Source organism: Pezoporus flaviventris, unplaced genomic scaffold, assembly GCF_033815535.1.
Source record: "Pezoporus flaviventris isolate CSIRO_AGI_PZ_B2104156 unplaced genomic scaffold, CSIRO_AGI_Pfla_v1 ptg000031l, whole genome shotgun sequence".
Lineage (NCBI taxonomy): Eukaryota > Metazoa > Chordata > Aves > Psittaciformes > Psittacidae > Pezoporus > Pezoporus flaviventris.
The window spans coordinates 65,433,347-65,460,960 of NW_026892579.1; the positions used below are offsets into that span (position 1 = coordinate 65,433,347).

Below are 27,614 nucleotides of genomic sequence, written 5' to 3' on the forward strand. Positions count from 1 at the left end.
TATGTCCAGATTAAGGGAGAGCATCATCTAACAGCCACTGAAGTCTAGGAAAAGCCTCTGTGTGGCAGGCATCGACTCGAGCCCGGATGCAAGTGATGTCTGTCAGCATCGGGTGCGTGTACCCATATACATATATGGGGTAAAAATCTGACTGCACGGCGGTTAATGTGAGCATTACCACAGGCTTCATTGCACTCTGCATTTATACCCATATTTGCATCTGCTTTCTGGGTGACAGAGTAGGCTTTCTGGAAAGGATACTTGTTACGGTATCAGTAATTATAAGCAAAAATTAGCTTTGATTTTTCCTCAGACATAGATTCCACTAAAGCTCCATTCATTTTGTCAGCTAAGAAGATGAGGGGCTGCGGCAGTGTCCTTAATCCCAAGTTACTTTGTCCTTACTCATTGTATTAATTCCACCTCAAATTTTGTGCTAGAGTCACAAGGCACTAGGAAGAAAATCATGAAAGTGTCAAAAGTGCTGGTATGGGAGCCCAAGGACCTTGATATAAAGAAACCAAATGAAAACCAAGCCTGATTTCCTAAATAAAAGCATAATTACCTTGGCTTTTCAAGCAGCAATATCTGTTTTGGAGCCATCAGCCTGTCTTTTTGGTTTTTTTCTTCCCTGAATCTCAGTTACTGCACTGCTTTGAAGCATGGTTTTTATTGTCATTCCCCTGTAGTGCTGTCACCATACAGATAATACTGTGTCTTGTCATATCTATTGAGCAAAAACTTAAACTACAGCCTAATGTAGCAGTTGAATGGTGAGCAAGCTTGTGAGGGCTTTAATTCCTGCATGATCTGCTGTTACCTGAGTAGTTGAGTACGTCTTTTCTCTCATGTAGTTATTGTCTGGAGTAGGAAGTAAACTACATATCCCATCACCCATACTGGCATTTCACAGCTCAGTAGTCTAAATCTACTGTTATTACTACTCTTATTATTATAATATCCTACAAATGCATCAGTCGCTGTATTGCTAATGTATGGTAGGGTGCTCCAGCTTGGACAGGCTCGGCTCGCTAATGGGGTCACTCATGTCAGGGTGTGATGTATGGATTGTGTTTACTGTGGCATGTTTTGTTTGGGAGCCAGGCTGTGGGAGCGGGCACATGATGAATGAGGATACTTCATGGTCCCATGCTTGTCCCTGTGGTCACAAGTCTCCGATGCAATAAAGAGCTTCTTGTGACTGGTCTGGTGGAAGGTGTCCCTGTCCGTGGGAGAGGGTTGGAATTGGATGATCTTTAAGGTCCCTTCCGACCCCAACCAGTGTGTGATTCTGTGTGGCTCTGTGATGGAGAGGTATTTATGTGCTCGTAGTGGACTTAAAGCTTCAGGTCTATGGCTGAACTTGAAGGTGTGATCGTTCACAACTTCGGTATTTTTGGTTAAAGCTCGTACGTGACCCAGATGAATGCTTGCAGTTTGTTGTGAAAACCTTGGATGTGTGTGAACCATCCAGTTTAATAAGTTGTCTGGCTGAAATACTGGTCTATTTGCCATCTTGGGGCCTCCATGTATCAGCTGTGTGATCTTCATTGCCAAAACACAAACAGCCAAATAGATGTGTGTGTGGTGGGGGACCCCAGTGATGAATACATTCAGAGGCTTTCCTTAGCCTCCAAGATGCAAGTAAAACATCAATCCTCTTAGAAATCAAGGTTGTCCTAATGCCTTCATGGGCAAGCTGCAGAGGTGGGAGTCATGGGTATGGCAAGGATGCCTTTGCTCTCCAGGCTACTGCCTTACCACCGCAGCAGAAGTACTTGCTGGTCTCTCCTTTGAGTCCCACTTTCCCTTTTCCCCCCTGTGCTCCTGCTTAAATGGACAACCCTGGTCTGTACAATGTTCTTCTTGCTTATTTTACCTCCTGAAAGAGACGGGCTCCAACAAGCTTTTACCCACTGAGTCTATAGAGAGAACGGGCAGGCAATTTTTGTTTCAATTTAGGTGTCTCTCCGGAGCACGAGTTCCAGAGGCTGATCAATAGGTTTTATTGTAGCCCTCACTGTCTCTAAAAGCACCGTGACCTTATCCCGTCTAAAAATAACATTTGCTCTTGCTGCCTGCAGAACCTTGACCTGTGAAAACCCATTTGGAGCATAACTGACACGTGCAGTCAGCTGTGCATCCAAGACCCTTGCATGCCGCGGGGGAGAGCTCCCTGTGATCCTTATAGCCCTTGCTGGGAGGGGAGGAAGGAGAGTGGGATGAGCGTGGGGGGGATGAGTGCCCTGCTCCCTTGGGAATCCCAAGGTGGATGACAGCTTGTCTTCCCCAGGCCCTGAGCAAGCCCTGCTCCAGCCACGGGCAGTGGGATGTGAGCACCTCTGAGCATCCGTCCCCTTGCACACAAGCCCAAATACACATTCACACCAGTGCCGTGTGTCGGGAGCATCCCTTCCATGAGATGTGGCGTTGCTGTTTCTGCTGGGAGAGTTGCTGAGCCCCAGCAGCTTTGGGAAGAGCTGCTCTGGAAAATAAGATCTCCTTGTCTTCTAAATGGCTCTTCTTAAGGTTGAACAAACTGATGCACTGGAGAGGCTCGGAGAAGCCATCAGGTACTTAATGCCTGTGGCAACATCTGGCAGAGCCAAACCCTCTTGCACACCCAGAATGAGCTTATTTGGTGTTTTCAATGCAGATGAAGACCCTGCAGACGCTCCTTCTCCACTGCGGCCAGGCTGCCTGGCAAGGGTTAACCAGCCTCCCGGTGAGCAGGGTCTGGTGAGCAAGGTCTGGTGCAGAGCCTCTGGGAGATGAAAAGGGAAGCAGCAGTGATTGCAGAGCTGTAAAAGGTGGCATTCTGTTCTCCCGCTAACAAAAGCCAGGACTATTGCTGCCTCTGAGCTTGAAAGAGAGGTCACCGGTGGTATTAGTGCCGCTAATCACATAAGGGGCCGGGTGGGCTCGTGTCTGCTGCTGGTGGGGCTGAGATTGGCCACCCCGGGCTGTTCCCAGGCGCAGGTTCCTCTTTGGTTACACAAAATGTCTGCTCCTGCTCTCCTAATGCATAGGCTATTATTAGCTGGTGTCACTCAGTTATCTGAGAGTGGCGCTTTTAGCTGCCATCTAAGTGCCTGACGCTTGGGTTTACAGCAGATTCAATTAAATTTTAGGCTAGTTTGGCTTTCCTGGGAGTAGACAAAAGGAGCAGCTGCTGTGGAAATGTAATCTGGCACCGGTGAGGATGGAGAGCCTTAGCTGGCCTTCCCTTCCACCCGGGATCGGAGGGTCTTGACATGCGGGGTACCTATAACGCCATCCCTTGCAGCGTGGCCATCCGCATCCCAATGCCAGCCCTTGTCCCTACCAGCCAAAGCCTGTTGAGATGGAGAGCGTTTAGACAGGACCAGTTGGCAAGCGCGCACACCAAACTGGTGCTTATCTTCAGAGTGTCTGTCCAAACACTGTAGTGCAAAGCCCGTGACAAATATTATTTACTTATTGATGGGTCTGTCGGTGCAAACAGTCCTTTTTGCTGCTGGGCATGGTTTTGTCTTACTTGCTTTTGGCTGAAAAACAGCAAGAAGATTCTGCACAAGTTTATTGTGCAGGTGTAAAAGTGGGATAGCCATGGGTATAAAAAGGAGGTGGTCGGAGACCTCTCCCCAACATCCTCTGCTTGAAGGGCATTCTTGGACATCAGATCTAATATCACCTCTATCTTGAAAGTTAGATTGATAGGGATCAAAGGCACCTCAAAGACGTGGCTGGCCCTGCTCCAGAAATGCTTTCCCAATAATCTTCCTCAAGAAGGGAAGGGGAAGAGCAGGCCAGTAGTCAGAAGGCTGTTCATGTGAAGATATACTGGTCTCTCTAGCAGGATGATGCTGCTCCAGGGCACCTTGCCCTCCTGAAGTGAGACATCAGACCAGTCATCACCCCAAAAACCTGGTTGTTGGGGCTTCATGGGGCAGGAGAGCAATGTTCAGCCCAGAGCTGGTGGGAGCAGCAGCTCCTCCAAATGTTGTGTTGAGTAAAGCTGGGTAGAACTAGCAGGGGAAAGCAGATGTTATAAAGGTAACTGTTGGATTAAAATACTTGGATTTATTGGTATCTTCTCTTAGGGGTTTGGGGTCAACAACTGGCATAAGCAAATGCCATTTTTCCTGTGTATCTCGTCACTTACTGACCTATTTCCCCTTGAATTCTTCATCATGTCACCATCCTTCCTGTTTCATTGCCCCTCAATGTGGGAGAGCATCTCTGTCTGTGGTTTGCGTGCAGGGTGCATTTCAGGGGAGCATGTACAGGTGCTGTATAGGTGTCTGCACCAATGGAAGGAGGTATGGTCATGGGGACTCTGGAGGCAAGGTTTCTGTGGGCAAAGGAGAAACATCTCTTTGGTTTCTCTGCTTTGCTTCAAGGCAAATAACTGATTAAGATTAAATTCACCACCTTTGAGGTCAGGATGGTGGTGGGAGAAGGAACAGAGCTGTGATGCAGGTTCCATGCGAGGCTGGTTGCCCCTTGCAGACCCTGGCAAGTTGTAGACCTCATTGAGCAGCCCATAGGGATGTGCAACGAGCCTAGCCAAGTTTAGATCTGTCTCTTACCCTCATTCTCTGGGGGACTTTGGGAGAGTCACAGATAGTTCAGCTTGCTATGATGTTTGTTTAGTTGCAGAGGTAGGATTTGGTCTCGTAATTTCAGCACGTGGTAGCGTGCTCATCTGAAAAATGAGGACCATTTATTGTGTGGGTAATTTATTTCTATGCAGTTTTCCCCTCTGAATTCTATGTAAAGCAAATGGAGAATTTGTTTTATGTCCTGCAATAATTGGGATATGGACATCCTATGAAGGGGAGGTTTAAATACATCTTAGGTTTAAATACTAATGGCAGCACAACAGTTTGACAGCCCCCGTTGAAAAGTAGTTATCTGCTTGCCTTGTCTTAGTTAGATTTTTATTTAATGTTGGGGCAAGATGAATTTCCCGGCCCAGGTCCAAGGTTTTTTTTATATGGATTTCCGGGCACATCTATAGGTATAACTCACCTGTATGTTTTGCAACAAGTGGATAATGTGTTTTAATCACCCAGAGTGACCAACAGTAGCATTGCTTCACAATGTGTGTTGTTAGTATGCAAAACCCTCCTTGCCAGTGGGATTTAGTGAGTGTGGGAGTTAGGAGGAGGATTTTATGGAGTGCTGGTCGTGCTGCTCTCCATCCTGATGGGCATGCCCTGATGGGGATGTCCAGTGTGTCTGCCAAGGAGCTGTGCTGGCCTGGCTTTGGGAAGAGTGGTATCTGCTGCTCTTTCTAAGGAGCTCTTGGAAACTCAGTATTTGGTTCCATAACTCTCAAGTTTACATTAGTCATTGGGGATACAGGATGCAAATAACCCATCAAATTCGAATCATGTTTGCATAATTCACACCTCATGTCTGATGGGAGAAAAAAGTGAAGTGTTTCCTTAAATTAACAGAAACCCTTTAATTACTTCTGTGTACTGAAACAGGAGAGAAAGACATCTCGTTGAATTTCATTCTTTGCATATTTGCTTTTGCTGTTGTTCCAGACTAACTCCGTGATGTATTTGTTAGGATCTGGCAGCATCTGCTAATTTTCAGAGCTATCACAATGATGGCAACATAAAAACTTGAGGCCAGAAGTGGGGCCAACACCTTATTTGCAAGCATTCACATTTATTTTGGGTGCTAAGGCTGCTCTGCTAGCAGAGGAATATGGTGTGCAGCATAATCAGAGTATGAAAATTTGGCCCTAAGCAATCACTTCTGCTGCGCTGGGGTCAGATTTCGGAGCCTTTACTCATCCTGGTAAGTATTTATTAACCTTCAGAGAACAATGGCTGTAATGAGATTACCTGGGTAAGTGCTTATCCCGTCGGGAAGGAAGTTGCGGAGCCTGGACCCACTTGTGTTTTAAGAGAGATAAGGAGGGCTCTTTGGTCTGCAGGTCGCTTTCTTACCTGTGCTGGCTAAAGGGAAGGTGTCTGGCAGGGCTGGAGGGCAGCAGCACGGGGCTGGCCAGGAGTGAAAGCCTTTAGAAGCGGTGGTTTAGCTGTGTGTTGTCTTTCCTGGATTAGCCACGCTGAGAAGAGGGAAAAAGAAAGAAAGGAGACAAAAAGAAGTCGGTGTTTGAGTGACGTGAACAAAGTAATTGACTATCGGTATCAAGAATTACTGCACAGCCACGCAGGGGACAAGTCAGAACATACCTTGACAAAACCCTGCAACAAAGGGCTGCCCAAACACACCCTTGAGTCTCGGGAGCTGTAAATTGAGCTTCAATCCCAGTGAAATCCTTTCAGGCTTTGTGTATGGTTTTGTATCTCCTCGCAGCGATTCGGTGCCACACAGGAGGTGACTGAAGCCTCCAAAATGAAGCAGCAGGGCCCATGCTCTGCTAAGCACTGAGATCAGTGATTTGTGTTGGTCCACAGCAAAGTGGCTTTAGACTTTACAAATCACATTGGATTCCTCCGCTTCCCACCTCGTTTCCCCACCCAGCTCTGTGTAGTTTTTGGGGCTCCTGGTCATCTTTTAGTCCCTGTTTTTCTCACAAGGGAGGAACAAAAAGGGTGACCTTGTACCCTGCCATGTGAGTGCAACGATCTCTCTACGAGCAGCTCCACACCCTTTTCTTCCTACAGGTTAGAGACACATTTTTGGCACTGGACACGGTAAGCGTTCCAACATGTTTTTAATCTGCAGCTCTCACGTCTGTAAAGGTCTGCTGTGTCGCGGCTCTGGTAGCCTGCACGTATTTCAAGGTACCCTGAGTAGTGCAGAATGCGGGTGAAATACCGCGACACAGATTTCATCTGTTCATAGGAGCTTGTTCTGTTTGCTCTGCCTGTCCTTTGATGACGCTTTCTGTGTCCTCGGCTTTTTCCCTGTGACACTGGGTGCCTCTCCTGGATTTCCAGGCTGGTGAAAGCCCGGTGCTCGCACCCTGTGATACTTCCTGCCTTTATTTCTGACTGCTGAAATCACTCAACCGCATTTGCTGGGCCTGCAAAGTGAAATAAATGCCTTTGGTTGTTCATTTCCTAACCAGCAGCGTGCGCCTGAGTGATGAAACACAGTGCCAGAATCCATGGAACTCTTTCTGTTGGCTTGGATCAGGCTCCGAATTCTGCAGGACTCCATAGGAGTTTGGATCAGGCTCTGAATTCAGATTTCATTCCTTCCACGTTTGCCTGAGTTTTCCACCCCTCTCGTCTCCAGGTGGCATCACCACAACCCAGATTGAACCAGAACTGATTTCTCAGCTCTCCTATGGGCAGAGCTATAGGAGCAAACACCCATGAGGGATCTCCCAGGTGCAGGCTGTGGCTGTCAGACGATGCTGAGATGGCTGCATCTCACCTCCTTTTGTGTTTCACTCCAGTGTGCTGAGATGAGAACAGTGGAGTGGCAGGTGGGGAGGAGGGAGGAGGAGATGGATGATCCCTCTCTTGTTGTGGGAAGATTCAGCGGTTGCCCTTGGTCCTTTCGCCTCCGCGGGGCCGTGTAAGGGTTACAGCATTTTAGACATTTCCCGACGTGTCAGCGTTCGGAGCACCATTAGGAAAAGACTAGATGAATGACCAAAACGTAGGGGCAAAATAAATTAGGCAGTTCAGAAAGCTGCAAACAAGTCATTTGTGGGGAGTAACGAAAGCTTGTGGTTGTGAGGCAGCCCCTTCTCCAGCCCACTGCAGCAGCGTTTATAAATCAGGGTAACAAAACAAGAGCCCTTATTAGGCCTGTGTGACATTAAAGCTGCATTTAGCTACAGTGTGTAACACTGGCTGCTATAAGATCAGACAGATGCTCTTACTGCGCTGCAGCTCGCTTGGAGATGATGGCTGTGCCTTTGGGACTGGGTCAAACCTTCCTTGGGTATTATGTTCCATAGGTTCAAGACATGTTTTCCCCCATTTGCAGCTCTCTGTTGCTCCATCCTCCTCTCCCTGCCTAACTTCACTTGCCCCCCACTCCCCTTGGGATAGCAATCGTGGTGCCTAGCACATCCCCTTGGAGCACTGGCACCTCCCCGTCCCCTTGGTGCTGCCTGTAGGATCCTTGGCTATGCTGAAACCCTCCCAGTTATCCACATCATCCAGGGAAACCTAACTGGCTGGTGCTGGTGCTTGTAAGCGAGCGGTATTATATTACCCCATATAAGTGTCACATTAATGGAGCATTATAACCAAAAGATGCTCGTAGATCACTCTAAACTGTTTTAGGCATCTGCTACGCTTCCGTCACCTGCTCTTCACCCATTCATTTGTGTTTGGGATGGGAAGGATGCTGTCAGGAGAGCCTGGAGAGGATGCAAAAGGAGGTGAGAGCAGGCCAGCGTGATGGAGCACCCCCAGCTTTCACTGGGGTGAATCTCAGCTCCACTGGTCCGTGTTGGCCGTGCCGGAAGAGGCGGTGCTGGGAGGGTGTTGCTTGGCTTGGCTTGGAAAGGGTGTTGATAGAAAGTGCTGACTTATCTGAGCTGGCTCAATGCCTCCTGAAAGTCCGGTGTAGGCAAGGGGGGAGCCCACAGTGCCTTGTCTGCGACAGCTTTCTAGATCACACCATGCAACACAGCCCAACAAAGGGCCTTTAAATCCTAGTCAAGAAGACAGACAATAGAAGGTCAGAGTTTAAAAGAGAAAGTGTGCCTCAGACTGATGTAATTCCCCTTCTCCCCCCTTTTCTTAGTGTGAATCCTTTGATATTTGAGCAGGGAAATCCTCTTTATCGGGAAACTCCACCTCCTCTTATCTCATACTCCCTCAAATACTATCTGCTCTCCTGCCTTTCGTGCCTCTCGACCTGGTTTGCGGTGGGAACCTCTACACGTGGGCATGGTGCCCTCACATCCCTCTTGCCTGGTGGGCTCAGGCTCCATGTGGGGATTCACTGGGAAAAACACCCTCTGGCTAATGATTCCTGTGGGGACTTGCGTGATCCTGTCGTGGCCAGGATCCTGGCAGTGCAGGTAACATCATTAAGGTGGTCATTAGGGTTGGTCATAGCAGTAGCCAAGCTCAGGTCAACGTGGAGCAACCTTAGAAACATGGGGTTTGTTTTCCCAGTCATGCCCATGTTCAGGTGGATTGGAGCAGCCTCCTTGGAGCTGGAGGAGCCCACAGCCACAAGCAGAGAGGGTAAAACCCATTTGCAGACAAGCGCAGTGATGCTGGAGCTTTACAGAAGGTGGAGGACGGTAGTGTGCTCTGCAAGAGTGACCCCATGGGAGGAAACCCCCATCAGGTATCAGCCTGCCTCCCCCTAAGTGTCCATGTGTGCTGGAAGAGGCTTTGTCACCTACTTTGCCACTTTGACACCAGGGCATGCAGCACTGCTTGGACATCTGGGGTCTGCAGGTGAGACAACCTCAACCTGTTGCGAGGCTGCTATTGCAGCAGTGGCAATCAAATTACAAGGCATAGGTGGTGAAGCCTGCCCGTGTTTATGTTTCAAATGAAGGTTTTCCTCACCTGTTTGTACTGTACAACAGTCTTACTCATTAAAAATACAAAACCACCCATGCTGGGTCAGACCAGAGGTTCACCTGAGCAAGTGTCCTCTTTCTGGCCTGGCCAAAGTGGGAGCCATTGGAAGGAGGAGAAGGAGCAAAGCAGGCAGGGAATTGCATGTGTTCCCTTGTCTTTCCTCTCCAGCATTGCAGGTTGGACCGGAGCATCCCTGACTCTCCCTTGAGGTTGCGCCCATCTCTTCTGGTTACTCGCATGCATTTTGCCTGGACTGGGATTTGGGAGGTTGCTTTGTGTCAGTAATTGCATCAGATAAGTGGTGTTTCTTAACCTCAGTGCAGCGGGCTCCAATAAGGCTTGTTAGCACTCTTAATTTGCTATAATAAACAGTCACAAAGCTGGGGAAAGGAAATGTCCCTGTGTGCATACTCAAAGCTGCTGGGTATCTGCAGAGCTGCAATAGCCCTGGAGACCAAAGAGCTTCTCTTCTTCTCCTGCTCCATGGAAAATCGTACCACGGCTCTGACCTGTGCTGTTGGTCAGAGAGGACCAGGCTTTTCTCCCACACATCCATGTTCTCACCTGGTGTAACTGTGAATGACAGTAGGAGTATTCTCATGTATTAGTATGGTCATGTAGGGCAGCACAGAGACCTGCCCAGTGTGTTTTTGTGTGTGGAAGGCCTTAGGCACCGGGTACATGTGCAGACATCCAGCTGGAGCCAGGGACTGCTGAGTGATACCCAAGGGGTTTTGTTCCTTCCACATCCAGAAGAGCCAGTGAATGATGCAGTCACACCTTGGGCATCCCTTGGGGTGTAAATCAGATGGGACCTGCCTGGCCAGTTTCACCAGCAGATGTTCTAGCCCTGAAGACTCATCCCTGCAGTCAGATGGGAATGGCTACTGAAGTTTTCTCCTTAAGCCATTAAAAATGACTTTTCCAGTATGCTGGATTTCAACATTCACATTGCTCTTTCCCCTCCTCCTCAAACACAGGGGGCTCAGGCAAGAATCCATGGTACTATTCAGGAACATCTTGCATCTTCCCAGGCTACTTCTGTGCTCCTGAAATTCCAGCCTCTTACAGCCTGGAAAAGAGCTTGGCTGGGAGAGGACTGTGCCCATGAAACGGTGTGGAGCGGAAGGAAATGGTGTCGTTAATTGTGCAGTTGATGTTGATTGTAATTCTTGCAGCTTTCAGTTCCAACCCAGATTAGTGCTCCCTTAGTTTAAAATAACAAAAAGAGGACTGTCAGAATCAGAGGAAAAATGTTAGCATGATGAAACATGTTAACAGGTAGCCATTAGCATTTTATGTATGCATGAATAGTGTCTTTAAGTGTTTTATTGAGCAGGGAGGATGGGCAGAAAATGGCATTCACTTCCAAACCGGCACATTGCTTTAATAGCAGTTTTTCATTGTCACTCTTGTTAGGGAAGATATCTTCTTGGTCTGGGCTGGGGAGGTGGCCCTGGGACATGGCTGGGTTTCAAGTATACAAGCCTTTTTGCCAGAGAAAGAGGGAAGGAGCAGATAGTCTGGACAGGACCTGTTATTTATTACTGTTATTTTGCTGTTGCAATGGATGTGAGGTACTCGTCTTGGAAAGACGTGTGAGGTGATAGTTGTGTTGTGGAGCTGAATGTAACTATAACATCCAGGGAGGTGCTGGTCAGTCCAGTTGTGTGAGGTGTTCCCATTGCCAGATCATGGGCAAGTCACAATGCTGAGGGCACCTCCTGGTTGCAGTGATGCTCTGCTGGTTGCTGTTTGACGGGTATTGATGATCATTCCCGAGTGGCAGCATCCAGCAGTTGCTTAAGGGAATGGGAGACATTTAAATTAAAATTAAAAGGAAATGAATGCAAATAAGAAAGTGCTGGGGGAGGAAACAGTAAATTCTTCACCATGAGGGTGCTGAGGAGCTGGCACAGAGGAGCTGTGGCTGCCCCATCCCTGGCAGTGTTCAAGGCCAGGTTGGACACAGGGGCTTGGAGCAAGCTGCTCTAGTGGAAGGTGTCCCTGCCCATGGCAGGGGGTTGGAATTGGATGAGCTTTAAGCTCGCTTCCAACCCAACAATTCCATGATTCTTTGATGTGCACCAGAAATTAAGGCAAATCCTTTTGGGTTTGTTGACTGTGTTGTGGACTGTGGAGGAGAGTCTGTTGCTCCCCAGCAAGCAGTGGCACATCCCACCTCTGATGGCTGGAAGTGACTCCTGCACCGTTTAAGCTGCGTGGTCTTCCTGACTAACCCCAAGACCCAGCACAGCCTTGCCTGTCGCTGTGTCCATCCTCTTCTATCATCCAGTTGGAACTTCCTCTATTGCACAGAGCTTCTGCCGATGCGGAGGTCCTTGGGAATAAAGATGCCTGCTATTACCAGCTCCTATGGACAGTTCCTGTTGCATCCCTTAAAATACACGCCTTGTGAATGCTTTGTGTCTCAGCAACTGGCAGCTCTTGTTTGTGGAAATGTCAGACCCTGCCTGGTTATTGACTGCACGGATGGGTCTACGTGTCTCACTGCTGGCAAAGAGCTGGCCTGGGGCGAAGCCTTTCTTCCTCCTGCCTCTCTCTCTGCCTGTTAATGAGCCCATGTGTCGATGAACACGAGTTGCCTCCTTGTTTGTATTTATACAAGTGTCTTTTTGGGGAGACAGCCCCCCGGCAGTTGGAGGTTTGGGTTGGCTCTCCATGATGATGAAGTGCTTAGTGGTTGTTCAACTGCTTTTGGTGTTTATTTTGGGTTTCTTGAGAGGTTTTGCTTGTTGGGTGAGTGTGCAAGCATGGGTCCTGCTGTGGGGAGGGACATTGGTGCCCTCTGTGTACCCTGAAAGCCTTGAAAATCTCTGCCCTGGGTGCAAAATGTGGCTTTTTGTAGAATCATGGAAGGGTTTCTGTTGGAAGGGACCTTAAAGCTCATCCAGCTCCAAGCCCTGCCACAGACAGGGACACCTTCCACTTGAGCAGCTTGCTCCAAGCCCCTGTGTCCAACCTGGCCTTGAGCACTGCCAGGGATGGGGCAGCCACAGCTTCTCTGGGCACCCTGTGCCAGCGCCTCAGCACCCTCACAGAGAAGAGCTTTTTATATCTAACCAAAATCTCCCTTGTTTAAGTTTTTGTGCATCAACTTTCCATCATCCCCTAAGAAAATACAACGGTGCTGGCAGCCATAGCATGGTGCCTTGTTCTTTTTTTTACACGAGTGATAGATACATGGCACAAACATGTCCTGGATGCTGCTCTATAGCCTTAAAAACACCGTTTGTCTGTTTACCCCCTCTGCTCTGTTGTAGTCGATATGAGGATGGTTCCCACCGTTGTGCCATGTGTTTTTGCATGGCTGAATTCTTGCAAGGCAGTAGCAGGGCTTGCATACCTGGGCAGCCAAGGACCCACAGTGCCCTCCCTCCCAATGCCATGCCACAAGCTGTAATGTTATTTTCCTTCCTCTAGACCTTACAAGGTTTTTAACCATAGGCACTTCAGTTTTAACTTCTTCATCTCAAATCCAAGCAGCTTTAACCAACACAAACGCTTGCGATGGGTGTAGGTTCCTGCTTTTCATCCCGGGCGAGCTTCCCCCCTCTTTTCCTTTCTTTTCTTCGTTCTTTTCTTCTTTCTTCTTTCTTTTCATCCCTTATTTTGCATTTTGCTGTGCTCGATGAGCGTTTAATCCCTGCCCTTCTGTCTGTTGAGATATTATGTTTTTTTAATAGCGCTTGTTTATGACTAAGGTCAAAGACAGTATTTCAGAACAAAAATTAGAGTTAGTTCATAATTGAGTACATATGTATGGTACTGTTTATTTTTATAGTTGGCTAATTTATTTTTAAACAGCTCGGTTGAGCCAACATGTTTATAGGTCTGTTTATCACATGTCTTGCCAGTCGGAGTGCTAAAAGACACATGCTTTTCAATAGCACAGATCCGAAGTGAAATTAGATAATACCGCCAGGTAGCAATTTAATTACATTAATTGAATGTTTAGGTTGAAATGTGGTGTTGCAGAGGCTATAATGGGATATATTTATAAGTGTCTGCGTATAAATCTTGGCATTTAGTATGTTATTCGAGCCTCGTGGTGAGGAAATGAAACTCCATCAAGTGTTTTTGAGGGAGAAATGGGGTACTTCATGAGTACTGATGTGTGTGTGTTTGCAGGCATAGAGTCATAGAATCACAGAATGGTTTGGGTTGGAAGGGACCTTAAAGCTCATCCAGTTCCAACCCCCTGCCATGGGCAGGGACACCTTCCACTAGAGCAGCTTGCTCCAAGTCCTCTCCAGCCTGGCCTTGAACACTGCCAGGGGTAGGGCATTCACTTCCTTGGGCAGCCTGTTCCAGTGCCTCAGCACCCTCACAGTAAAGAACTTCTTCCTTATATCCAACCTAAATAAGCTTTAATCCATTACCCCTTTAAGTTTTAACCCACTACCCCTTGTCCTATCACTACAGTCCCTGATGAAGAGGACCCGGGCACTTTAGGTCTGGCCACCATCCTTGCTATTGGCACAAACCTCTGTGTGTGCCTCTTCCCATAGCAGGAGCTCATGGGGAGTTACGTGGTTGGGCGGCTGCATGGCCTGATCGGGTGCACTGGGGTCAGAACAACAACCCATATGAGTCCTGATGGTGAGATAAGGGGTGAGGCGGCGCGCTGCAGGAGGGCAGGGAGCCGTGCGTTAGCCAACGTGGACAGAGTGTTAGCCTGGCTGAAACCGAGCCCTTTTGGTTGTTCCTTGAGTGAGTTCCCGGCTGCCGTACCGGATTGTACCCGCAGGTTCTGGCTGTGGGCTGCCTTCCCCAGCCAGGGAGCTGCAGAACAGCCTTCGGAAGCCAGCTCGGAGGAAGAGCAGAGCTGTGAATGAACCAGCGCTCTCCAGCCCGGATGGGGATTTAATCCTCAGCATAAACACTTTCAAACAGCGCATTGTCAGGAGAGGGAGAGGGAAAATTCCTCGGTTTGACGGTGCCCAAGAATAGCAGGCTTGGGGAGGAAAAGGACGGGAGAAACTGCTCTGGCACCGGTGGGTTTTGCTTACACCGGCAGCTTCCGCACGCACCCGTTTCCAAGGAAAATACTCAAATCCCGGCATTTCTAGCAGGAGTAGGGCTGGGATCTTTGCAGCTCCCTCATAGGATCCGGAGGGCTGAGCGAGTGTGGTTTCAAAGGAACAAAATAGCATAAATAAAAGGAGCAGGAGGTCATAGGTTGATTTTTATCAGGGCTCAGGATAGATAAGGGGTAGCCAGAAGGAAGTCGCAGCTTGTGCAACATTCTTGTGCCACGGTGGGCGATCTCCTTTTGGGTTCCTGCATGCTGGGAGGGATGGAGGAGGAAAAGGGGGATCTGCAAGACCTGAACACCTAGGTGGTGGGAAGTGTTTGGAAATAAGCTGGTGGCAAGAAGGCCTCTGGTATTTCTCAGGCTCTTGTGTTGCAGACAAGGCAGGGAAAATGCACTGGGTTCAACACTGGGATGTTTCCATCTGTTTTGTACATGTACTTGTGTGTGTGAGGACTCAATGCCTCTCCCCGGTGCTTATCTGGGTTGGGTTGGTAACTGAGGTGTGGGTTTTTTCCCCAAATCACACCTTTGCTGAGTTGGTTATCTCCCCTAATACTCATCCCTAGACAAGGCATGGCTGAGGCAGCGGCCTAGGGGCAAGCAGGAATAACTGTGCAGGTCCAGGTCACCATAGACCTTCACAAATCATAGAATAGTTTGGTTTGGATGGGACCATCTAGTCCAATCCCCCATCAATGAGCAGGGATGTTTCAACTAGATCAGAACCACATCCATCCCCTGGCCTTGAATGACTCCAGGGATGATGCATCCACAACCCCTCTGGGCAGCCTGCCCTTCTCTGACCCAAGGCATCAGCAGATGACTGTGTAATAGCTGTGTTCTTTCACCCAGTCTTACTCATTGCTTTCTCCAGCGTGTAGCTTTTCTACTCAGGCTTTACTTGAACCCAGGTTTCATCCTGGGGCCTTTTGTACACCTGGGATTAGATCCCAGACGCTGTCCTTGGGAGCTCTACCCCATCCTCGCTGTGCTATGGTGGCCTGAGCCAAATGTCCCCACCAGACTCGTCCATGAGTGCCTGCAGGACCTGTCGCTGCTCTGGGCTCCTGTGCCTGCAGCAGGGCTTGGAGCGTGTCTGGAACGCTGCGGGTGCAGCCTTCTGCTTGGTTTCCCTTGCAAAGCACCCGATAGAAGTTCACACTGAACCCAAACACAAGTGGGGCCAACTTGGGGCATCTTCTCGAGATGAAAATGCTGATGTAGATACAGCCAGTGGTGCACCTGTGCTAATGCAAAGCACACACATAGATGAAAGGAAGGGATTTTTCTGGTTGTGGAGACTTGGTGAAGCTTCCTGATCCAGGCAGATTTCCATGCCTTTGTGAGAGCTTTTCATGAGTGTGGCTTTGCTAATGGTTGGAATTGGGGTGAGATGTGAGTACAGACAGAGCCTGGAGGAGCAGAATCATAGAACTTGTTTAGGTTGGAAAAGACCTTTAAGATCATGGAGTCCAGCCCTTAACCTAGCACTGCCAAGGCTACCACTAAACCATTTCCCTAAGTGCCACATCTGCAGGTCTTTTAAATATCCGTAGGGATGTGACTCAGCCATTTCCTTGGGCAGTCTGTTCCAATGCCTGAGCACCCTTTGGGGAGGAAATTGTTCCTAATATCCAGTCTAAACCTACTCTGATGCAGCCTGAGGCTGTTTCCTCCTGTCCTGTCCCCTGCTGCTTGGGAGAAGAAATGGACCCCCACTCCTCAGTCCCTTGAAGGGGATGCCATGGTCCCTGTTTGCACAAACCAGAGGAATTGGTAGGTAAAGAGATGTGTGTGAGGAGTCGTGGTCATGGATGGCGTTTTTGGGAAGTCAGAATTTATAGAAACCCCCAGGATGGAAGAACCCAATAGCTCCAGTTTCTTCAAAATCTCTTAGATTAAAGGTGGGTTCCCTTTATGTCCTAATGGACCTAGGTGGTGGGACCCAGCCTCATGGGCTGGCTTCTGCTGAAGAAACACAGCACAAAGTGATTATTGGACATGCTTTGAAGCACATACAGAAATATTTAACTGTAGGTAGCATTTGCTTTCATTTTCCTCTTGCTTTCCCCACCAAAGTGTGAAGATCAGGTTCTTTGAGGGCTTGATTTGCATGCGAAGGTGGGGTGGCCGTTTGTCCCCTCATTTGGTAACTTGTGACTAAACTGTCTTAAAAAGCTCTTGTCAGTGGGGTTTTCCCTTCCCCTCTCTTTCTAACTGAAAATAAGTGACTGATTTCAGTTTGGTCTTACAAAATTTATCTCTTGTGACCAACCAGGGAGAGCTTCTGCTGCAAAGAGAAAATAGTCCCAAACCAGAGGGTTTCAATGAAAGTCTCAACGCCAAACTGAAGCTGCAGCAGCCACCACCAGGTGATTACCATAATGCCGAGTGCTTATTGCTGGGCTCAAGGTTTCCAAATGCTTGGGAATGATTCCAGCTTGTTTGGGCTTGGGAACAAAACCTCTCTGAGATGCCGCAGCCAGGGTGGAAGGGATCCAGGGAGCGGCAGGAAGCACTGTCCCTGTGCAGAAGGCTTGTGTTAATGGCTAACGCTCACAGAGCATCCCATAGTGTTGTGGTAGGATTGTTTGCAGGCTGAGTTCAAAAGGTTTATTTAAAAGTGATCAGTCATGGCCTAAAAGCTGCCTTGCTTATGTATTTTAGGAAGGAGACTGAGAGGTAGGACTGCTGTATTAAGGATGCTGAAGTGGTGCATGCTTTAGGATCAGCTGAAGTCTTTTCACATTGGAGGGCATCTTCCATCACCACTGATTCTGCTGGCAACCTTGCCAACAAAGCCATCACTGTCAATAAAGTTGGTGCCATGGAGAATGGCTGCCTACACCCTTTTGGGGTTTGCAGAGAGTTATAGAATCACAGAATAGTTAGGGTTGGAAAGGACCTTTAAATCATCCAATTCCAACCCCCCTGCCGTGAGCAGGGACATCTCACACTGGACCATGTCACCCAAGGCGCTGTCTTGCCTGGCCTTGAACACTGCCAGGGATGGAGCAGTCACCACTTCTTTGGGCACCCTGTTCCAGTGCCTCACCACCCTCACAGTGAAGAACTTCTTCCTTATATCTAACCTGAACTTCCCTTGTTTCAGTTTGAACCCATCATCCCTTGTCCTATCGCTACAGTCCCCGATGAAGAGTCCCTTGAAGAGTTACGCAGCCTAAGGCATGAGAGTTGAGCATGGAAACAGATAAACATGCTCTGCCAAACGCCTTCTGCTCTTTGTTTCATCTGCAGCGGGATCTGTGTTTGCAAAGGTTCTTTTTTCCCTGGAGTCTGAGGGCAGTCCACTTAAAGGACTCATGGAGCTGTATTTTCTTTACAGTAATGAGGCAGCATGACATACCAGTTGTGTGAAATCTGATAGACTTGGGAGACCCTAGGAGGGTAGAAAATTACTTAATTTACTTTGTGTGCAATAGTCTTAATTTTCAACTATTTGAACAACTGATTGCTGGGGCAATCATCAGATCTTCAGAGTTAAGATGTTTCCTGCTGGAGCGGAGCATTAGCTAAATCAGCGATGGCAGGGGACGGCAAAGCGAAGCGATTGCGCGCGTCCATCCGAGGGTAAAGAAAGGATTAAAGTGAAATCCCTGAACCTGAGCTGCACTGGTTTTCATTTTCTGGGAAGGGTGAAGCAGGTGAAGCTCGTTTGGTCCGGTGGGTAATTACCCAGGTGGTGGAGCTGGGTCTGGTTTCCTTCTGAGTGGGTGAGAAGCTCTGTGCGCAGTGATTCCCCAGGTATTTGCTCATTGTGAGTAAAAGTGATAAAATCTAGTGGTAGAATTATGTTATGTCTTGGGTGCTTTCTTTCCAAGTTAGTAGTAATCCCATGTGTCTTCTACCTATTTCATGGAGACTGAGGGATGGATTCTGCTGCCTTTTTTTCCATGAGCAGCTGGCTGGGACCAGTGGACCTTGAGTAAAGGGATTAGAAGCTAGTCCTTCATTGGGGTTGGTGGTTGCAGTCCTTGTGCTGTGGGTATGTCCTTCCTTGACTGAGTTTGCCTATTGATTTAGACGAGAGATGCTTATCATGGGTACCTAGTGGTTTAGCTCACGAGGATGGAAATAGCAGCAGTGTTAAGTGCAGAGTGAGGCACCCGCTTGCATGAGGAAGGGTGATGAGACCAGCTTTATTCATCAGGTTGGAGCTTGTAATCGAGCAGAAACAGCAGAGGACTTTTCACAGTGAAAACTGTACATGCTGCTGAACAAAAGTAGTTGTAATTGTTTAGAAAGGAAAATGGGCATGAATATTAAGAGACCTTCCCCTCCCTTTTCTGAGCCAGCACAAAATGAAACATTCAGTGTGAAAGTATTTCCTTATTCAAGAAAAAAACCCCAAACTGGACTATAAAATGTAATACTAATTTCTGAAGGCTGAGAGCTGAATGAGAGTATTTAATTACAATGGCAAAGCACAAACATTCCTTTCCTTAATAATTAATTAATTCCTTGCTAAAATGTACATCCTGCTCATGTTCCGTTAGTGGGCTGGGAATCCGATCCCGCTTTTATTCTGCCGCCCAGCAAGTGGATGGAGACTGTATATAAACAGAGGGTTTGTGTGGATGGTTAACGTTGGGTTTTTGGTTAGCAGACGTCTGGAAATGGAGGCGAGGACTTGAAGCAGCTCAGCTGATTCAGGGGGACCCCGTATCTGCCTGCCACGGCGATGAGTGTCTGTACAAATATTTACACAGTCCCCATAGTCTTTTTGAATCGCATTATTCCAACACAAAAAGCTGTCACATTTCCAGCCTTCCCAAGCTCTACTTCTTATGGCTCGCATGCATTTTGCCAGCGGACGTGAGCGAGCTCCTGCTTGTGTTTGGAGCTGGCTGGATCCCTGCCATCGCCCAGCCGGGAGCAGGGTAGGTGCTGAGCACCCAGCCTGAGCTGATAAGCTCTGCAGAGAGCCTGGCTATATTAGTTCAGGCTTAGCATTGAATTCATGCAATCATGTGGCACAGGGCTGGCTTGGAGGGAGATTGTGGGCTGAACAAGCTGAGGGCTACCTGCAAAGGGTGGTGGAGAGGGAACCTGCTGTGTTTGAGAGCCATGTTTTAATGCCAGGCTGCAGATTCCCACCTTATCCAGGTATGCTGGGTCTGACCCCAAGTCTGCAGTTGATTGTGGAAGGGTTCCTATTGATGCGTGCAGCCCAGAAAGCCAACTGTATCCTGGGCTGCACCAAAAGGAACGTGACCAGCAGGTCGAAGGAGGTGATCCTGCCCCTCTACTCTGCTCGTGTGAGACCTCACCTGGAGCATTGTGTGCAGTTCTGGTGTCCTCAACATAAAAAGGACACGGAACTGTTGGAACAAGTCCAGAGGAGGCCACGAGGATGATCAGGGACTGGAGCACCTCCTGTATGAAGACATCGGCTGAGAAAGTTGGGGCTGTTCAGCCTGGAGAAGGCTGTGTGGAGACCTCATAGCAGCCTTCCAGTATCTGAAGGGGGCCTATAGGGATGCTGGGGATGGACTCTTCATTAGGGACTGTAGTGATAGGACAAGGGGTAATGGGTTAAAACTTAAACAGGGGAAGTTTAGATTGGATATAAGGAAGAAGTTCTTTACTGTAAGGGTGGTGAGGCACTGGAATGGGTTGCCCAGGGAGGTTGTGAATGCTCCATCCCTGGCAGTGTTCAAGGCCAGGTTGGACACAGGGGCTTGGAGCAAGCTGCTCTAGTGGAAAGTGTCCCTGCCCGTGGCAGGGGGTTGGAACTGGATGAGCTTTAGAGTCCCTTCCTACACAAATCGTTCTATGATTCTATGACTGAGCATCGTGCTCAGCCCCATATAGGAAAATGACACTCATCACCTAGAAGAAGAGATTAGGAGGCTGTGGTGGCTCATGTGCAGGTGGGTGCAGAGCAGATGTAAATGGATTTGGACTAGGCATAGAAGAAAAGTCATCTTGTGCCTTTTCTGCACAGTTAATCCAAATACCCATGTAGGTAGGTAGCCTGGCATTGCCCCTCTGCGTGTTTTGATCATAGAATGATGATGGTGATTCTCATTGCATTTGTGGTTCTTAAAGCTTTCTTGGAGCCATGGAATTATGGGATCCTTGAAAATGGGACTTCAGTCCCACTTCAGGTCAGATCTGTACAGGCAAGGCTCACACCACTTGCTGCCATGAGGCCAAGGGGATTATTCCAGATGATAATAAAGGGGTCTATAAGGATGCTGGGCAGGGACTCTTCATTAGGGACTGTAGTGACAGGACAAGGGGTAACAGGTTAAAACTTAAACAGGAGAAGTTTAGATTGGATATAAGGAAGAAGTTCTTTACTGTAAGGGTGGTGAGGCACTGGAACGGGTTGCCCAGGGAGGTTGTGAATGCTCCGTCCCTGGCAGTGTTCAAGGCCAGGTTGGACGAGGCCTTGGGTGGGATGGTTTAGTGTGAGGTGTCCCTGCCCATGGCAGGGGGGTTGGAACTGGATGATCTTAAGGTCCTTTGCAACCCAAACCACTATTGTTTCTATGAATCCAGGGCTGCTGGTGTCCTTCAGCATCACAGCTCAGAATGATGCTGGTTTTTAAGGGTGAGTGTGTGTCTTCCAAGATCTGTGAGTGTATCTCCAGAGGTTTCAAAGGAGTGGCTCTTTACTTCCAGTGCAGCATTTGTTTTTAGGGCATGTTTTCCCCCAGAGAAAGAGAAGGAATCCCACGATCAAAGAAACAAAGCAAATTGCTGTGGAATTTCTGCCTGACGGTATTTAAAGTGAAAAAACCCCAATCAAACAAACCAAACCATGGTGTGTGATTTATAAATGAGTCATGAGTGCCTCAGCCTGTCTTCATGGCTTCCTCTGGACTTGCTCCAGCAGTTTCATGTCCTTCCTGTGTTGGGGACACCAGAACTGTATGCAGTACCGAAAAGAATTGAGTGAGTCAGGGAGGGAGAAGTTGCCTCCTGATGCTCCTGGTAAAGGAATAAAGCCACGTTTTCCATGGTGGCTGGTGTAATTGGTGGGACTGCTGTGTTGGCCCTGCTCCTGTAGCATCCCTGCTCGCCTGACTGGCCAGTATCACTGGCTGGACCACGCATGACGCAGCAATGTGGTGAGCCAGATAACAAAGGCATTAACCCTGTTTTTCTGACTGTGTTCTAACAGGAATAGCTCTATTCCTGAATTTTCACCTGCACACCTTATGTCAAATCATCTCTTTTGGCCGTGAGATGCAGATTGCTGCTGTGCCTGGATACAGTGATGGGATGGGGTTGCTTCCCTCGCTCTGAGCAGAGTTATTGCTGCTGCTGTGGGGCAGCTCTGTGCTCAGAGAGGCTTTTCCAGGGCAAGAATGATTGAGGCTTGTTTTCTGGAAGCAGTGGGGTTGTGCTTAAGAATGCCTACTTGGCTCAGGAAGGCTGCATGTGTTTCCCTGGCAGCCTCTCTTTTAGCTTCCAGCAGGGATGTGCTCTGCAACTGCAGCATCCCAGCTTCAGAGGAGGCAGAAGGAAACAGTAAGTGCTGTGGGCAAGTGTAAGGTACCATTATTAATGCGACAAAACCAGGAAGAAACAGTCTGTGCAGTGTATTGCTCAATGTATAGTGTATCTCCATGGACCAGAAGCATTTTGTTTGGTGTCTCACAGGCAGCAGAGCTGGAGTGTGCAGGTTTTGAAGTGGTCCTCTGTCCCCTTTGCTATTTCCTCTAGTAGCAGTAGTTCTGTCCCTCTCTGGATGGGTGTAGTGGTATGGGACATCCTCATCTTGAGTGACAGAAGTGGTGGCTGTAGGGTCACACTGGTTTGGAGGGCTTTTATAAGCTCAGCTTTAGAGAAGATGGGAAAGTAGGTGCACAGCTGCTTAAAACTGATTTAAAACATGGATGTACAGCACAAGGCACATGCACGTCACTGCCTGTGTAGCCCTGCAGCTGGTTACAGCCTGCACTGGTGTGATCCTCATCACTCATGTGTCCTACTGAAGTGAGCAGGGAGGTGCTGCAAGGGGACAGGTTCTGCCCCTCGGCTCCCATTTCAGTGTCCTCCAGGGCTCAGTCTCAGTGGTGGTGGGATCTCTGTAGAGCTCAGACAGCAGCAAAACAGGCAGGTCGACAGTGTCTGGTAGACAGTCCCTTGCTCCAAAAGCAATGGACTGGCATTTAGCCCCATCACTGGGGCTGTGGCTGTGGCAGTCCATGAACAGTGCAAAATCCACATCCCAGTGTTGTGGTTTGTCCCTGTGTACTCCTGTCCTATACCTTATTACAGCACCTGCCCAAGCACTTCTGTGGGTAGAAATAAAAGGTGTATACGTACACTTGCAAACATACAGCAGTTGTTAAACACCATGCGTGGTCTCAGCACTGAAATGGTCAACGTGCTTTAGAAAACTGCCTTTAATCACAGCAAAAGCTTTTCTTAGATGGTGATTAGAGAGTGGGTGCAGGGGGAAGGATTAGAGCTGCTTTAGCTGGTTGCTATGTCTCTACCTGGTGGGGTGTGCTCCTGTGGACAGCTCAGTGATGATTGATCTGGGACATGCCATTCAATGGCCAGGTATTATGACTTGGTAAGGAGTTCTGAAGTATCTGTATTGCATTACAAGCATCTCCCAGCAATAACATGTGCTTGAGCAGACAGACAGGCAGGCAGTGGTATCCTACCCCTATGAAAGCCCATGGGGACCCTCCGGCAAACCCCGCCGGCCACAACCCCAGCTGCTGCTGCCCAGTGCATTGCCTAAACAGGCAGATGTCAACGTTGCTCAACGTGGCGCGGACACGCACGTCTGTTCATTAACGGATAAGATGGTCATGGCCTGTGCAACTCCTGTGGTTTCCAACCGTACTTATCGAGGGAGGGGGCTGCCTGCCCAGCGAGGGTGGTTCCTCTAATCGGTAGCTTCACATGCCAATGGCAGGCAGATGTGTAGGGGGCAAGGGCTTGGCTTTTCCCTAACAGCTTATTGCTAGGCTCAGGGGAAGGAGTCACCTAAGGCAAGGCTGGGGAGTTTGGAAGGGGCATTTTGCTCCGAAGGAGTTAATATTCCCCAAGGAAAGGTAGCCAGTGGGACCTGTTGCTGCCTTTTCTCTAGTTACAGCCACCCCAATGGGCATGAATTTTCACCATCCAACATAGAAGGAATTGACTTATCCCAGTATTGCACAGAACAATTAGGGTTGGAAGGGACCTCTGGAGATCATCTAGTCCAACCTCCTGCCAAGGCAGGGCCACCTAGTGCAGGTTACACAGGAATGTTCCTTGGTGGGTTTGGAATTTCTCCACAACTCCCCTGGGCAGGCTGTTCCAGTGCTCTGCCGCCCTCATGGTTGAGGTGAAACTCCTTGTGTTTTAGTTTGTGGCCATTGCTCCTTGTCCTGTCTCTGGGCACCACTGAAAAGAGCCTGGCCCCATCCTCCTGCCATCCACCTTTGAGATACCGATCTGTATCGACGAGATCCCCTCTCAGTCTGCTCTAGACGAAGGCCCAGCCCCTATAATCTCTCCTCAAAGAGAGATGCTTCAGACCTCTGATCATCCTTGTGGCCTCTCCTGGACCCTCTTCAGTAGTTCCTTGTCTTTCTTGTGCTGTATTTCCTAGTAATAACTTTAGCTCCACAAACAGTTCCCCAAGTCCTTTAGAGGCTTCTTCTATTGTCCACCCTCTACCCATGAGCTGCTGCGGGCAGTGTGTGAAATGATTGCGGGCTCGATTTAACAGCATCCCTCCTGCTTATCAGACTATATAATAACCATAGCTTTTAGGGGGGTGGGATCTTCTTGGGAGGGTGGGAGGCTGGGCAGTGAATGAGGAGGCCAGACACCATTGTCTGATGAAGAATGTGAGTCCCCGGGGGCGAGCGTGCCTAGGCTCGCCTTCCAAATTGTCCCAGCATCCATCCCCCCTCCTTTGCGGGATTTCCTTCTCCAGCCGGGGTTTTGTTTCGGAACAAGGGTTGGTCAAACAAGCTTTTGTTTGCGGTCAGTTGCTTGGCACACATACACCACTTCTGGTTGGGGGGACAATGAGGAAGCTGTTTCGGGGGCAGCTGCGGTGGGACTGAAAGGGAATACTGATGGAGAAAAGGGCGCGGGGAGGAAATAGCCCGGTGGAAATTAATTGCGAGGATCTTAACGAAGTCTGGGTGCTGCAGCATGGTTGGGAGGGTGGTGGGGAGCCCTTGGGTCCTTCTGCCTTGTGCTGGTTTTTGTTGCTTTCCCTTCCCCAGGATACCCCACCTCGGACCAATGAGAAAGATGGGCCCAGTATTTGTGACGATGCGTCTAAAAGGCTTTTCTTTCAGGAAGAAGTAAATTATTTAGGGCAATAAAAGAGTTTAATAGGAATTGTATAAAGTGAGACTGACTTCTTTGTCAGCAAAAATGGCAGCAAAACCTGTTCGTAGATGACATTACCTAAATGACATTACGTACGGATGTCCTTTCTTTCACATTTCCTGTAATCCTGTTACGGCATTGTCCCATTACCTCAAGCACTGTCATCTTCAAATGCTGTCAGATCTTAACTGGGTGGCCAAGGACATTGGGAGAGGATCGAGGTGAAGCTGATGGCAATTTCAGACCTGCCATATACACAGCCACCTCCCAGCCTGCCGTGTATGGGGTGTTTTCTGATAGCGTGTTCAGGTAGTGATGACTCAAGGACTTTTACATCCTTTATGGAGCTGCTGCCCATCACTGTGGCATCCAGCACCCTTTCCGGGGGAGCACCGGTGGTTGAGTGCAGATGTGTGGGGTATAGGAGATGCTGGAGGAGGCAGGTGTGAGCTGTGTGCTCACTGGTGCTGGTTGGAAAGTGCTCCCATCCCTGAGAAACTGAGGACCCGGAGGTAAGCAGCTGGAAAACGCCCCTATGGGACCACAGGCAATGCATCCGCTGCCCGTACAGCCTTCATGGCATTAACATCCATTTGCAAAGCACACCTTAAAATGCAATTAAGTGCAACATTTGGGTGTTAATTGTTCTTAACATTATTGCTCTCTTACTGTATTTTTTGCTAAGAAAATGACGTGAGGCCAGTTTCTTTTCCTCCAGCCACAAACGTGGTTTCCAAAAGCACTACGAGACGTGGCAGCAAATGGGATTGTGACTTCTGCTGTTTACCTGCTGAAATATTTAACACTCTTAAGCCCGATGAGTGGGAAGCGCTGGCGTCGGAGCAGTCGCCTGTTTAAACTGGCAGCCCCTCTCATCAGGTTATAATAGCGCTGATGATAATTGCCAGCTCCAAGGGCAGGAACTGTTGGTTCATTATCTCTGGGTGCAGTGTTGTGCTCTTAAGGGGCTCTGGTCCCCTGTGGTGGCCACCAGACCTGGCTGCAGTGCAAGTAGCAGCAGCAAGGGGCTGGCATGTGGCTCCTCAGTGAGTTGTCCTAGCTGTGTGGATGTAGAGGTGCTGCTGGTAGGTCACAGTGTACCCCATGTCCTTCTCTGCATCAGGATGTCCAGCAGCATGTGTGGTGACTTTGCTAGTGTAGCCAGATGGATGATGGAGGTCCCAGCTCCCTTATCCAATGTGTTGTCAAAGAGGTGAAGAGTCAGAAAAGGAAAACTCATGGATGAAGAGCAGGACAGTGGCAACCACCTTCATTTGTCCCAACACAAGGGTCAGACATCAGCAAGGCTCAGACTTTTTAGTCCCAGTGGTGCTAAAGGGCCTGGATCCCTAAATCTTCCTGCTGAAAAATAACAGTGAAACAGTCCATGGAGTAAGGGGGCATTTGTCCCCAGAAAGGGTGTCGTGATATGACCCTATAGACTACACGGATTATTCACCTAATCAGGTGAGGTTAGGGGTTTTTTATCGCTATCTGTTACTGGTATCTCAGCGCTGGCAGTTACAACATTTAATTGCATTTTCCTGTAAGGAAATGCTTATCTTGCTAAAAGATGGGATTCTCTACAATCAGTTTTGTAGGCTTAAAACTGTTTCCATTTCATTCTTTACCACCAGTGCTATCTTAATCCATCCTCCGAGGCCATTCCTCTGGTTTTATCCTCTGCTGATCCAAGGTCATAAGCGGGCAAAAGTCTCCAGGCCAGGTCTTCCCAAATGGATGCTGTCCTCAGCTGCCAATGGTTCTGTCCCCTTCTCCTGCATAGGGCAGAAGTGACCAGCAAGATGTGCTGGAGCCATCCCATTCCCCCTTGTATCAGGTCTCAACCCAGTGCTCCTAAACTGGCCACGGTTTGTGCATCGCTGCCCCATCTGGCTACTAAATTGATGCTTTTTTTGGATGCTGGAGGAAAATTTTTCTCTGCTTTCTAAATCCTTTAATAACTGAGGATTTGGGTGTAAAAGCATTAACTGCACTCAGTTCACTGTGGTTTTTTTTCAGTCATAGCTTGGCTTTTTATTTCCCCTATAGGCACAGGAACCATTTATAGCCGAGGTGGGCCGAGTTTGCAACTTATTAATCTCTCCCTTGCATGTGGGTTGAAAAGAGACACCATGCCTTTATCAAAAGCCAGGCAAGCACAAAAGCCTATGCAAAATCATCATCAAATCCTATTAGAGGTGGAAAATATCTCTTAGATCATCTCATTCATTTCCCTGCCAATGCTAGACTGTTCCTGAGAGTTAATTTTCTAGTGTCTGCTGCTGACTCCCTGTTTGACTGCGGGTCTGTCAACTTGCCTTTGGGTTGTCGCTGTAACTTCCACTCATTTCCTTGCATTTCCAAACAAGCCTCGTTTTGTTCAGTGGTTGCTTTATGTTGATATTTGCCCTGTGTTATGTATTATCAGTGTTTTCTACTTGGAGAGCATCAGTGAATTCGGGAAAGGCATCCCCATGGGATGGGTGTAATGAGTGCTTGGGGAGTGATGTCACCCAAACAGGGGCTCCATCCCCTGCAGGCACCACTACCTGCTGTAGGTATTGAGGAAATGAACATCTCAAGGGGAGGTTTCTCTCCTGGTGTTGTGGATGTGGGTTCAATGCGAGCAGATTGTCCTCTGTGAAGCATTCCTCTTCTCCCAGCCTTTGCTGGCACCGCCTCCGATGAATTCCCACCCCAAAGTCCTGGTCTGGCTGCGACATCCACTCGGCAGGGGGAAAAAATAATAA

General features: G+C 48.6%; 2 protein-coding genes across 6 annotated transcripts in view; one reads left to right on the forward strand and one right to left on the reverse strand.

Moving 5' to 3' along the window:
- The window catches only part of PAPOLG (poly(A) polymerase gamma), a 141,221-nt gene extending 117,914 nt beyond the window's left edge, over positions 1 to 23,307 (reverse strand). Inside the window, exon 1 of the mRNA XM_061461635.1 lies at positions 23,304 to 23,307. The gene's annotated coding sequence lies outside the window, so the exon portion shown is untranslated. The remainder of the gene's footprint in view (positions 1 to 23,303) is intronic.
- The window catches only part of BCL11A (BCL11 transcription factor A), a 73,876-nt gene that overhangs the window by 24,145 nt on the left and 22,117 nt on the right, over positions 1 to 27,614 (forward strand). The gene's annotated exons all lie outside the window — the stretch shown is intronic.